Consider the following 12,847-nt stretch of genomic DNA (forward strand, 5'->3'; position numbering starts at 1 on the left):
TTAAAGGCTTACAGGAACATCAGACTGTTTACCTTTGCTTCTGTCTTTCACAAGTTAGGTATGCTCCAGTACTTCTACTCCAGCTATTCCTCTCTTTCCCCATCCTCTTCTTCAGTAACTGTTTCTAAATCTACAAATACATACATCTCCTTTTTCATATCCTTAAATACTCACTTAAACTCCTCCCACCATCTCCAGGTGAAACTTCAGTCCTGTGATTTACCCTTATGGGACATACGTTCATTGATACCTCATACCTGAATAGTTTATGTGAAGTACCTACTCGAGGATAACATGCAACCAACAAGCTTCTTAGTTATATTCATAATTGTTTTGCTATCTCTGTTACACCTCAGTATTGATCCTCATCTATCATTCCTTGCCAGAACTTTTAGTAAAAATAATTTAAAAAAATAAAAGAATCCTTCTCAGCCCCAGGTGTACAACCTTTAATTTTGTACCCACAGAATCTCTTTCTACCCTTAGCTCTTTGCTATTCAAGATCATTTCTTACCTAGAAAAACCTTAGACCTGCATTTAAGCATGATGTCCACACATTGATTCTGCCAAGGCAAACTGCAATGTATTTTGACCAGATTTTATTTCTATTTAATTTAATTTTTTTGTAATACAGCTATTAACTATTCATATTTTGATCTCTGCCTTGTGTTTTATTGTCTTCCTCAGTACTCCCAGGTATTAACATAATGAAATATAAACTGCCCAGAAAGAGGACGTATTTATGTTATAATCTAATAGATACAGTCCAGGTTGCTTGAGATATCTTCACAGAAGGATAATACTTTTTTGCATAATATCCTTAAGCTATAATCTTCCTTATTCCCACTTTAAATCAAATATAAAAGTACTTAAATTCTTATCAACTTTCTTCCTTTAACACAAATTAAAACAACTGTGTTTGGCAAACAGGCTGTCTATTCTTATTCACTCTGCTTGCTGGAATTTCACCTTGCAGGAGCTCATGCAAACCATTTTTTTATTGGCTTTGGTTAATATAAGTTCAAATAAACTCAGCACTCAAAGCCAAACTTTCAAAAGGTGTCATGTATTTTGCCTGCTTTGAACTCAAGGATTTTGCAGGTTTTCCCTGTAGATCTGCCAAGGTTAGCAAAGTTCAGAAAACCTAGCCCAAATTGCAAGGCTGCAACGAAAGCTGACATGGAGATTCATCTCGTTTGAATGTTTATGACAATTGCTTTACACAGTTATCTCCTTGGTCCTTCTGATACCCTGAAAAAAAGCAACAGGATTTTCCAATAATGTCATCTGGAGAAAATTGCATTGCAACTTGGAAAGAACCATGTGTTACACTCCAGTTATCATTGCAGCCATCCATATTTCTTTTTTACAAGTAACTGCTGCTGGTTTGTAAGGAGCCACAAGTCAGATTCCTAGTTTCAGCTCTTTGAATTCCCCGTGTGACTCAGTTTCATACCTGCTCTAATGACATTGTTTCCAACACAGGTCTGACCACTCCCTCTACTTCCAAAGCCATATTAAAACATGCAATCTTGCTCATGTGGCTGGCCTCATGGCAAGCTGGCATCATTCAACAGATCAGTCACCTCATAAAATCAAACGATGCCCAAATTCCCAAAACAAATTTAAATCAATTACACTATTCCTGGACTGCCTGCAGGTTGCAGGTCAAGAAGTAATACACACTATACACATAAAAAATTTATTTCCTCAGTGCTCTACACTGAAAAGAAACTGAAAGATGGAGTTAATGTATAGGTTAGGTCCAATATGTGACTTAAAACAAAGATGAGAACAAACTATAACCAGAAGCATTGCTAAGGGTTTGTGCATATGATCAATATTTTCTCCTTGTTCTCTTCCTCCTGTGTTCTTCACTGGCCATCTTTGCCTGCAATGGAAATACAGAACTGCACAGGGACCTGGTCTATGGGTACACCTGGACTTGCCATCTTATGTACTTCCATTAATAACATTTTATAAAAGGCCTGAATGAAGAATAAAATTAATTTGTCAGTTACTCTGAAATATTACTCCTGGAAATATTAAAAAAAACCCCAACAACATAAAAATTGGAAGCTACAAGGGCCATAAGAAGCGACTGCCTAGATGATTCTACAATATATGTATAGGCATTTCCCATGTGCTCTGTTTCTGACATTTAGTCAGAATCACAGAGATTATATCTCTACACTGTGTCTGTTTCCATAAAGGACAGACAGTACACATTGATTCTATAAAGTAACATCCCAGCCCCCCAAACTGTTCATTATATCCCCAGTAAAACTGAGGCTAGAGAGCCTCAAAAATCCTCATGCTACTGCTGGGATCTCTGTTTCCAGGTGGCACCCCTGCCACATAGCAGGCTTGCTTTGCCCTCTGAACCATTTAACAAGAACAGAGCAATTTAAAAAAGACAGGAAAACACCAAGATACTTGGTTAATCAAATCACAGGCCACTGCCACCAATACATTTTGCTAACCTCCTTAAAACTGAGGTGGGTGAGGAGCAAAAGCAAACAAGGAATAAACTCTCCTTTTGGAATAGAGTTTTAGCTCATAAGCCATTGGCTGCTGTGCATTGAAAGGAGTTGAGGCCCTTAGCTAAGTTCTTAATCATGGGCATATGTGAACTGAAAAAGTACGTTGAAATCTTCTATTAAAGGTGCACCGACTTTGCCAATCCACTGACCTCCAAATCCTTTCCATAAGACATACTTGCTCACTCTCGCTTCTCCTCGCAGATTAGTTCTGTCTGCTCCCAGGCGCCTACTCTCTCTTTCTCTAATGCGATTAAATAAGCTCCTTGTCTCTCCAGGCTTGTGCAACTGCCTCTCGCTTAGTCACCTAAGCACTCTACAACAGCCCAAAGGAGTGGAGTCAGCTGAAACAGGAGCGTTCCCAGCTCTGACATGTAAAGTACTTGCACTCAGTGCTAAATAAACTTGGAAAAATGTTCACAATGCAGCTGTGCGCGCAAGATGCTGCAACCTCAGGGCAAGAATAATTATACACAAACAAGATACTTAGGATTTATGTTCCTCTCAAATAAAAATGCACTCTGCTTGTGCCAATCTCAGCACTTGATGGTATGCCTGCAATCTGAGGCAGAGGAACAGATTTCTCTGTTAGGGTTAACAGATTAGATACTATCACTGCTTTATTTTCCAATAAACTCTAGAGGTGTTCTAAGCATTGTGGGTACACATTGATATGCTTTTCACCATACAAGGATGAGGATTCATGGGAGGTCTTTTAAATGCCCTGTTGTGTTAATGGTATTTATTAGGGCAATCTTCTATTGTCATATGTGGATGATTCCTTTTCAGAAGTTACAGAGTTAAAGCTGAAGCCCACAGGAATAACAGCCCAAAAGAAAACTGAAAAAGTTTCAGGAAACAGGAAAAAATACTCCTAGACCATTCCAAGCAAAGGTTTATCTAAATTCTCCTTAAATTCTCTCATGAGGGAGAGCACCAACCGCTTGTGCAAGTAGCCTGCTGCAATACTTGAGCATCTCCCAGTATGGGACTATTTCTCCTAAGAGCCAATGTCAATTAACTTTCTTGCTAGCAAAGTCAATCTCTCCTCAGTGAACACAGATTGATCACCGTCCTCTTCATAATGACTTTTTAATCATGGTCATATTTATCTTCTTCTCCTGAGGAAAAAAAAAACCCAACAACCTAAAACAAATTCTCTGATTTTTTGTGTTTTTAAAACTTCTCAACGTACTCCTTCTCTTTAGATCTGTAACTATTTGAAAGTGCCATATCCATGGGCAACGCCAAAAAAATCAAAGAAACCTGTGGAAAGAAGTCTTGACTGCAATGATCCTGAGGTCTCTCATGAGCCATTCTCTTAAACCAGACTCAGCCCTGATTATATGCAGTGATACTTAATTATACTCACACGCTTCAAAAAATCTCAATCTAAAAAGGAAGGGAGACCCCCTTAGTGATGCTTTATAGCTATCTAGTTCTGCAGTGGAACCTGAAAAGGTATGACTTACAGACTTGAAAGAAGACTTTGCAAGCTTTGTTAAAGTTGCTGCAAACAAGGAAAACTCAACAAACAACTTCAGGAGTACTTTAGTAAGCAATTGCTCACTGGTTGGAATGCAAGTTACACCACATTAGACCCGCTTCATATTCTGCCCCAGGGAACCAGCAAGCTGGGTGGGAGACCAATGAGCATTCCCACCAGCATGTCAGGCTGGACAAGCTGCAAGAACAAGCAGTCAGTCTGATATTTCTGCCTTCCCTTTCTCGACCACAACTACAGGAAAGAAGAAGTTAATGCAACTTTCAACCTTTACAATTAGTTCAAGTTCTGTTAAAATTGTAAGAGAAGAAGGTTCAGGAGTTCACCATTTTCTTAGCCAAATAATGAGAACAGAATTTACTTTCCTCTGCTTAGAGCACTTACACCAGGGTATGCAAATGATATCTGAGCAGTAGCTGGTTCTTCAGAGGAGTCTTCTGGAACTAAAGGAGAGAGGCATAGGAAATGCTTGTCCCACAGCTCTCACTATCTTGTTTTCAGTATTCAGTCTGCAGGTGCCCAATATTTTAATGGTCCAGTCCTACATGAAAAAAAAGAAGAAGAGAAAAAAAGAAGTATGTTAACTAGGCATGGGAAAAGGATGCTGGCCCCCAAACTCATGGCACAGAGGAAAATGTTATTTTTGCTACTGGCAATTTTCTTTGGGTTGGCAGAACATGTCATTTTGACTGTGAAAAGGAGTACATGTACTGAGTTCTGTGAGCTCATCTTGGTTTCCCTGCCAGTGCCAACTAGTAGCAGTTCAGAGCTCAGCTTGTTATTGAAGATGAATCCATTACAGCTGTCAGCTACCAGAGAGTTTAAACCTTAGTGAAAATGGGTCAGAAATTGAGTGACTTTAGAGAGTAAAACATATTTGCTTTTTTCAGAGGCTCAAATGGGCACATGGAAAAGATACTATCTTTCAGTAGCCCATTTTGCAATTGATTAGAAATTAAAGTCTTTGTGCTAGAATCAGGGTGGGGAAAATATTTTGAGACTGCAGTTTGATCTGAATGTTGCTTTTACTTGTGGTTTGGCAAAAGACTATGAAATGCTGTTAAATCAAAAAGGCAAAGAAAACCTGCAATTGCCGTGTCTCTACTTATAAAAAAGCATTTTAAAATAACCACATACATCATTCACTACACAGATGCTACATTCTTCCCTACCCTTATTTAATAGCTAGCTGTCAATCTATGTTGAAGAGCAGTTACCTGACATTACCATAATAATGCTTCAAAGCTTCATATTAAAGATGGGTATCTTCCTAGACAAGCCCATAGGGGGGAAAAAATAGAAAAAAAAAAAGCGCCTTTTCTCTCTAGAGTTGCAAAAATGCAGTTCTCTAAGAGATGACAGAGTGTAACCAGCCAGGAATGATGATCACAGATACTTCTGACTTCTCTTTACTGTAATTAGGCAGGGAGAGATCAACAAATCTGTGTCTGCATATGAAAGGTTTATCATCTCTATTTCTATTAACTGTGGTAGAGAGGAAACGAAAAGTGAATTGAGACCTCTGGCCATTACCATAACATAAACACTTCTTCCATATTCCAGGATAAGCATTACACTTCTCAGGGCAGCTCATGTACAACCACTTTGATGTTTAGTCATTCTCAAAATGCGCTCCTTTCACATGCTCCTGCTGTGAGCAAACACTGCAATGGAAACTTGCCTGTGTCACAGGTTTGGGAGATGGTGCTATGTGTACAAGCCAAAAAACCTCAAACTCTTTCAAGTTGGGTTAATTTGATACTGAGTATGGGGAACTGGAACTGACATTTAAAAGATCTGTTTTCTGAGTAGGATTAGAGGGAGATGGCAGGACACAAAGACCTGCTGAACATCTGTGACACAAAATTGACTTCTACAAGTGTGAGGAATGGTGGGAAATCAAAGCATGGAAATCCTGTGAAAAAAGGGTCCAGGTGCTTAGGTAAAGGAAAAGTAAAACTAAACAATGGCTTACCAATATTTATAGCACCTTTCATTCCCTCTGCAAGAGAGCAGAGAAGCCCAGAACTAGAGAGTAGTTAGCAAGCAGAAGTCAACAGGTGCTTCACAGGAAAACCTCTAACATCGAACACACAGCTAGCAATAAGCATGTTCTATCTTCTTCTAGTACATATTTAGATGCCAATGGGCAAGTCCAGAGCATAAACTTTCCTTAGGAGTTACTATCAGGAGAACTATTGACACCAGCCTCCATGATCAGCAGACCCCTCATCCAGCTTCCTGTTTACTAAGCCTTCCACATCTCAGCTTTCCACTTACCAGAAACTAAACATTGCAGGAATGTAGCTGTGCCAGTCTTCCATGTTACAAGACAAGATTGCACAGACCTCTGACACATGAGATTACATAAAGGGAAGCCATTAGGAAATTGTACAAAGCTCCAAGGGTCTACAAGAGAAAAAGGAAAGGTAAAGATAAATTTCCTTCATGAACTCACCCCCTGGCAAGAGAGAAACCCTGACCTTTGCACTATTCAGCATGAGAAGAACATGCTCCTGGGAACCATCTCCCAGTAGCCCATCATGCTACTATTTATCGTCCTAGGAAATATCTTTTTCTTTCCCTCAACACAGACATGATATCAACCAAGGATGGACACAAGTGGTTTCTCTCAGCACCTTCCCTCAGTAGCTTCCACAACAGATAAAACTACCTATGTAAGAACAGTGGCACCTATTCAATACTCTGGGACACAGTATCCATTCAAGGCAAGTTCTATTCAAGCATAGAACTGTTGCGGGCAAGGCAGAGTATTTATAAATTTGTATGCAACTATGTTTACTCTGATACAATTGGATTGCTTCATACAAGGGTTTTGATTGAAACAAGATGAGATAATGGGAACCCTGACTGTTGGAAGCCAGTTTGGTTTCAATTTGAATATATGTATTTATTTAAGCTTTCACAAGGTTTCCCATTGACTCTGCACATTAAAAATAAAAAAAAGGTAAGTCAACAGAGAGCCTCAAGCTCAGAATGGTATTTGTGAGCTCACGCCATGACTGGAGAAAAAACAAACACCACAACAGTTTTGGATATCATGGGCTTCTTTCACAGTGGTTTACTTTACACCGTTGTTCCCCTCTTATTCTGAAAGAGGGTTTTCCTGATGTAGAAGAACGGAGAAGAGGGGGAAATAATAATGAAAGAAAATAACTTTTCATTCTTCACAGAGTTTCTACTAGCATATAGAAAAGCTTCTGCATCAGAAAAACCAAATATACAGCTTTTGCTGTGAATTGACACAAGACCCATCACACAAAAGCAATGTGTGTTCACATGCATGAACATGTACGTAAACACACATACTCCTTCACGTATGCACACGCCCAGAGGCAGTGACTACCACTCTTTCTACGGGAGTTTCTTCTGTACTATTGAGAACAGCACTTTTCAGTAAGAACATCCACTTTTGAATCAGTTTTCAAGCACTGGATCTAAATTACTAATTGGCCTGAGCAGCAAAACTGAATTCGAGTTCAATCCTCTCCTGAATCTGACCACAAAAGGTACTGTGTCTGGGCATCTTATGGATCCGTCATATATCAGAAACCTGACAGTATTAACTCATGAAACTTGAGGGCCAAAACAGTCATAACACAGCTATGAAGAATTAAGTTCTTTAGTCACAAAAAATATAAGTCAGTATTCAATGCATTGCAACAGTGCTTTTCATTAAATGTTTGCACAAAGCATAGCAGCCATGACAAAATAATTTGTGGTTTATGCATGTATATACATACATTAGACTGCACAGGCTATTTAAATAGTGCATTATGTTAGCAATCATCGTTACTAACCCTACGTTACGAAGTGTGGGCAGACACTTCATTAATGCATGCACAGATTGCCAGGATATTGTGCTGTCTCCTTGCTGAAAAAATATAGAATACAGTAGCATGATTGAGTGGGATGATGAAGTCATCTGGCAAATCTCCACAGGGTGATGCACTGAGGAGCAAATGACATAGCATATTCACACCACCCACTGGATACACCACTGGACTGGAATTCAGGTGCAGACAGACATTTCAATGATCCCTATTGCCCAAGCATAGACAAGTCACAAATCAAACCCAGTATCCCGTATCTGTAGAGGAGGGAACACTACTGATATCTTTCTTAATTTTAAATTCTAGCAAAAAAAAAAAAAAAGTACTGGTAAATCTACCAAAAGCCAAGGTTGTCCAGCATCTCCTATTCTAAGTACTTCCTTTTAGTCAGCTGTAAATTGACTAAATGTAAGCTATCAGGTCTGAAATTTCCATGGCAGGATCTGCTTTAAACTATTTCTTTCAAATTAAGATGGTATAAACAAATCACCTCTTAATCTTGGGAAGTTGAGATAACCACTTCATTAAAAAGTCTGCATCAGCTAATGAGACACAGGCTGCTTTGGTTCTTAGCTCCCAATCTACAGCTACAAAAATGATAAATCCACTAATAACTGAAGCACTCACATTACACAAAGAAAATCTGAAGGCAGATACAAGAATTCTGTCTTCTGTGGTCATGTACTCTAAACCTTGTTCAACAGCTATTACTAGGAAAGGCTAACAACAAAATACAGATACTATAAAAATGATCCTAAAAATTATGAAAGAACTGGGCTGTGAATTCTACCTTTAACAAAAAGAACTAGTTGAAAGTAGGGAGAAAGAAAAGGTTAATAAGACAGTAACCTGCAATGGCCACTCAGAAAGCTCTTTTGTTAAGAGGCAAGTATCAACAAAAGTAAGCAGGAGTTTCTCAGAAAGAGGTGTTTCCTGTTTTGGTTTTTGGTTTTTTTTCAAATGCATTTATCAGATTGTGGAGGACAAAACTCCACATCTCTTTAGCAAGAAGGTTAATTTAAATAGCTATGATCTGTGGATAAAATAAAGCATTATGATGCGTTGAGGGCAAAAGAAGATATTCACTAACAAGCCAGAACAGAAAAGGAACAAGTAAGTGATTTATTTATTTTACCAGGTACGCTAATTTTTTTCCAAGTACAATTTTTCTTTTCTAAGACAGTGCAGGTTTTATGCCTTTTCTGCAATTATTTTCAAGATCAATACTTTTCTGGCTGTTCTCCCTCTCCCTCCTCCTCCAAATCTATACCGCCTGCCATGAGGAGAGGCAAAGTCCTGCCACGTTTGAGTGGAATGTTGACGCCCACGTAAGTGGGTGCAGAATTAGCCAAAACAAGTCCCTGCATTCCTTTGGATGTCAGCACCTTCTACTGGCTCTTTCCTAATATCTTATTAATAGGTAAAATCTCTTTCTCAAATCAGCCTCCCCCATTCTTTCATGGCATGAAAAACAGAAACAGAAAACTTCCTTAAAAACAGAAGCAGAAGACCTTCCTTAAACAGGTGCCCAGGCTTATTTATAGCAAAGAATTACACTAGTTAGACAATTACAGTTTTTCAGTTGCCCAATTTAAATTCCTATAGGTACCTAATAAACCATCAAATGAAGAAGAATTACCAGTAAATAGCAATTACCTTGAAAGAACAGTACTTTAAATATTAAAGTGACACTTCATTAGTTATGAAGTCAGTTTGAATCAAATGGCTATTTTAAATTAGTGGTCCTATTGCAGACATGGGGTGTAATTTTTATTACCAAATACCCAGCAAAGCTAGTGACCTTAAAAACATTACACAAGAAATGGCTAAGAGTTAATTAGAATACTGTGCCAGCGGGGGAAAAAAGAATAGTCTTGCACATCTCTGAAATCTTTCCAGGAAGGTGTTTTTAATAATGGCAGTAGTTTACTCCATTTAAAGGTCCATATCCTCAAGTCAAAATGTAGGCTTTTATGAAACCAGCAAAATATAAGACTAGAAAAATATTTCCACCCCTTTTCTCCAACTGCAGTGTTTTCTTTCTTAAGAAACAAAATGAAGAGCATTAAAAGCATCTCTGACTTCGGAACAGCATCCCTACCATGCCATGACTGAAAACTACTATTGGTATTACCTTTTGCTTCACATGCTGAAATGAGGGAAGTAAGAAACCCTACAGATAAATGTAATTTGACATTGCTAAAAATAAAGAGCAATCTGTGGTGTTAGAACTTATTACAAGATCAGATGGCTAATGCCCATTTTCTTTCTTGTGACCTGTGTTTTCTATAATGTACACCAGAGTAAAGAGTTATGATATCAATAATTCAAGCAACTGCTACCTGAAACACCACTGCAAGACCCTCATCATCCACAGAAGTTCCTTTATTTACATCATGCCAGAAAATTGTGTCTCTAACCTTTCTCAGAAGAAATAACAAATAACCTCTCACAATGAAAAGGAATAGAAGTCCCAGCATGGCTTGTTTCTTTTAGGCTCCTGTAAAGATATTTTCACTTCACATTTGTGTTTTCATTCCTTTTATTCACCTACTTTAATCCCAATTTCTATTCAACATTGTCATCAGGTGCTCCTCTTTACACTATCCAGTGTATTCTGTGATGGCAGAAACCTCAATCACAAGCAGCTGTGGATCTTAAATTCTGCCCAACTTAAGTAGAGCATTTAAGAGTTTTTTATGTTGTAGCTGAGGAGAATTTGCCAACTACTTACTAGACACAAAACAAAGAACATGATACTATGAGTCATAATGGGGGACCCGTGAGAACTGCCATAACTACACTAAAGTTCAAGAAAACAGTTAATGCCCTCTGAGGTAGAATGACTTCACACAGAACTCAAAGGAAGATTCAAAATGAAGTTGAGTTCAAGTAGAAAAATTTAAGTAGTCTTTCTGTCTAAAGATGGAACCCATTAATTTCCAGGAGGTACACCTGGCAGAAGTACAGGGAAGGCCCATAGCCTTGTGAGAAATCTTTGAATTCCATAATTGTTAGAGCTCTGATAACAGATTTGAGTATCAAAGAAGAATTTTACATTTTTGAGAACGAGAATGAGAGCCCTGAGATTTGGCCTTTGCTCCCAAGTTTTACATTAAGCAATAAAAATACATGGACAGTCCGAAAATCAGGGACTAAAATCCTAGACTCCTCTTTGTATGAGTTCCCTAACCTTAAGGTTACATGCACAAACTTCACTACATGCCCTCAATGACTCGCTTGAATTATTGCCTGACTAGTGGAATAGTTTTTGCAGGAGCAGTGAAGAACATTCCCAGACTTCTCTTGGAGATGGGAGACAATGGTAAGAACACCTCAAAGTGGGAAACTGGACTTGGTTCTCACAGATCTAGGATGAGCTCCAGCCACTGTGGTGCGAAAAATTCGACTGAAATAGCTGTATAAGAGGGAGGAATGAGTCTTGTTCAGCAAGTTTGGACCAAAACTGTGAATATCCATCAGCAGGAGAGACTTCAGGATATCAGGTGGGTGCACAGAGTCATGTTTAACTGGAGCACTGTGTCTCGTGCCTAGACCAAGAGAGTGATAAGATTTCAGACATATTCTTTTTTTCAGTATTTTTTTTTCTTAGTTGGTATGTGGCACATCTCAAGCCTGCTGTCTGTTTTGGATCTCATTGTGAAGAGTCTAACTGTCCTTAATTCCTATATAGGACTCTAAAAGACCATACACCAAAAGTCTGGATTACACTCAGGGTGATTCTGTGCCTGATCCTGCACTCCACTGAAAGCTTTGCCACAGATTTTAATGGGCATGGAAACAAAACTCATTCCAGTCTCAATGAAGCTCTTGGTACACACCACAGAGGTCAACACAACAACCAAGTGAGGATTGTGTTTTGTTGCTTATGGTTATTTTAACTTGTGTTTGTGTCCACTGAAAGCTGACCAGTAGCAGTTGAGATTGGTAGAAATAGTTACTGTGGCCAAAGCAGCAAACCCTGGAATGCTTTTGAGCATCCAGGTCTCAGCCTCATCCTGGCCTCATCTAGCAGCAATATCCACCACCTGACACCATCATGGTTGCTTCAAAGAAGAAAAGATTTGTTTCATGTGCTGGACAGTCAGAAGAACAGAATAACAGAGTATATCATGCTGTGCACTCAGTTTCATCTTTTCCAGAAAGGATAGTATGATATGAGCTAATGCCCCATTCCAAAAGGCTTTTGCCATACTCTGCATTGACACAGTGACACAGACTCATTAGCATGGCCCCCATGAAAACTGGGCTGCAGAGTCAACAAGCAATACTGCTCAGTTCTCCCATTGCACAGATCACTTGGGCAAAAAATGAAAATCCAATTATTTCAGATTAGCTGTGGATTTAACAGCCTAATTTAAGCATTCACAGTGTAAAATGAACTGCAAAGTACACCTGTAGGAAACAAGGCCCATATAATCGAAGAAATTAATTTGTTCCTTTCAGCTGTGCAGTCATTGAAATGCCTATCTCATACAAATATTTGTCTGATATACTGATATACAAATGTAATTTCAGTATATTAGCTGAAACACTAATGAGATTAATAGCTATATTTGCTTTGTAAAGGTCTCTCTTGCTGAAATCAATTAAAAGTGCATGATGAAATTTCATTAAGCTCTACAATATGTTTTTCCATCAAGTACAAAATTACTATCTTCCCGTTATCTTATTATAACAGTGTACGATAGGAGTCCTAAATAGATTCAGAAATCATTGCTCCTACGTTGTTTTGTACTTCTTTATCAGTAATCATGGATTTTCTCCCCTCCACCAGCTCCAGAGGGAACATATTTGCCATGCATGTAAACAGCGCTGAACTTGTGAAAGTGGGATTAAATTTACTGAGGGATACACCTGTGGTAGCCTCAACCTCAGTCTCATGCTGCCCCAGAGAGTTTCCTCATACTAAGTGGAACACATTTCAT

The 12,847-nt window shown here is 38.7% G+C and overlaps 1 protein-coding gene across 1 annotated transcript in view; it reads right to left on the reverse strand.

Annotated features, from left to right (window-relative positions):
- Positions 1-4,564: 4,564 nt before the first annotated feature.
- The window catches only part of LOC139670969 (uncharacterized), a 58,077-nt gene continuing 49,794 nt past the window's right edge, over positions 4,565-12,847 (reverse strand). The window contains exons 6-7 of the mRNA XM_071553125.1: positions 6,325-6,453; positions 4,565-4,585 (exon numbers count right to left, since the gene is read on the reverse strand). The gene's annotated coding sequence lies outside the window, so the exon portion shown is untranslated. The remainder of the gene's footprint in view (positions 4,586-6,324; positions 6,454-12,847) is intronic.

The sequence above is a fragment of the Pithys albifrons genome, chromosome 4, assembly GCF_047495875.1.
Source record: "Pithys albifrons albifrons isolate INPA30051 chromosome 4, PitAlb_v1, whole genome shotgun sequence".
NCBI lineage: Eukaryota > Metazoa > Chordata > Aves > Passeriformes > Thamnophilidae > Pithys > Pithys albifrons.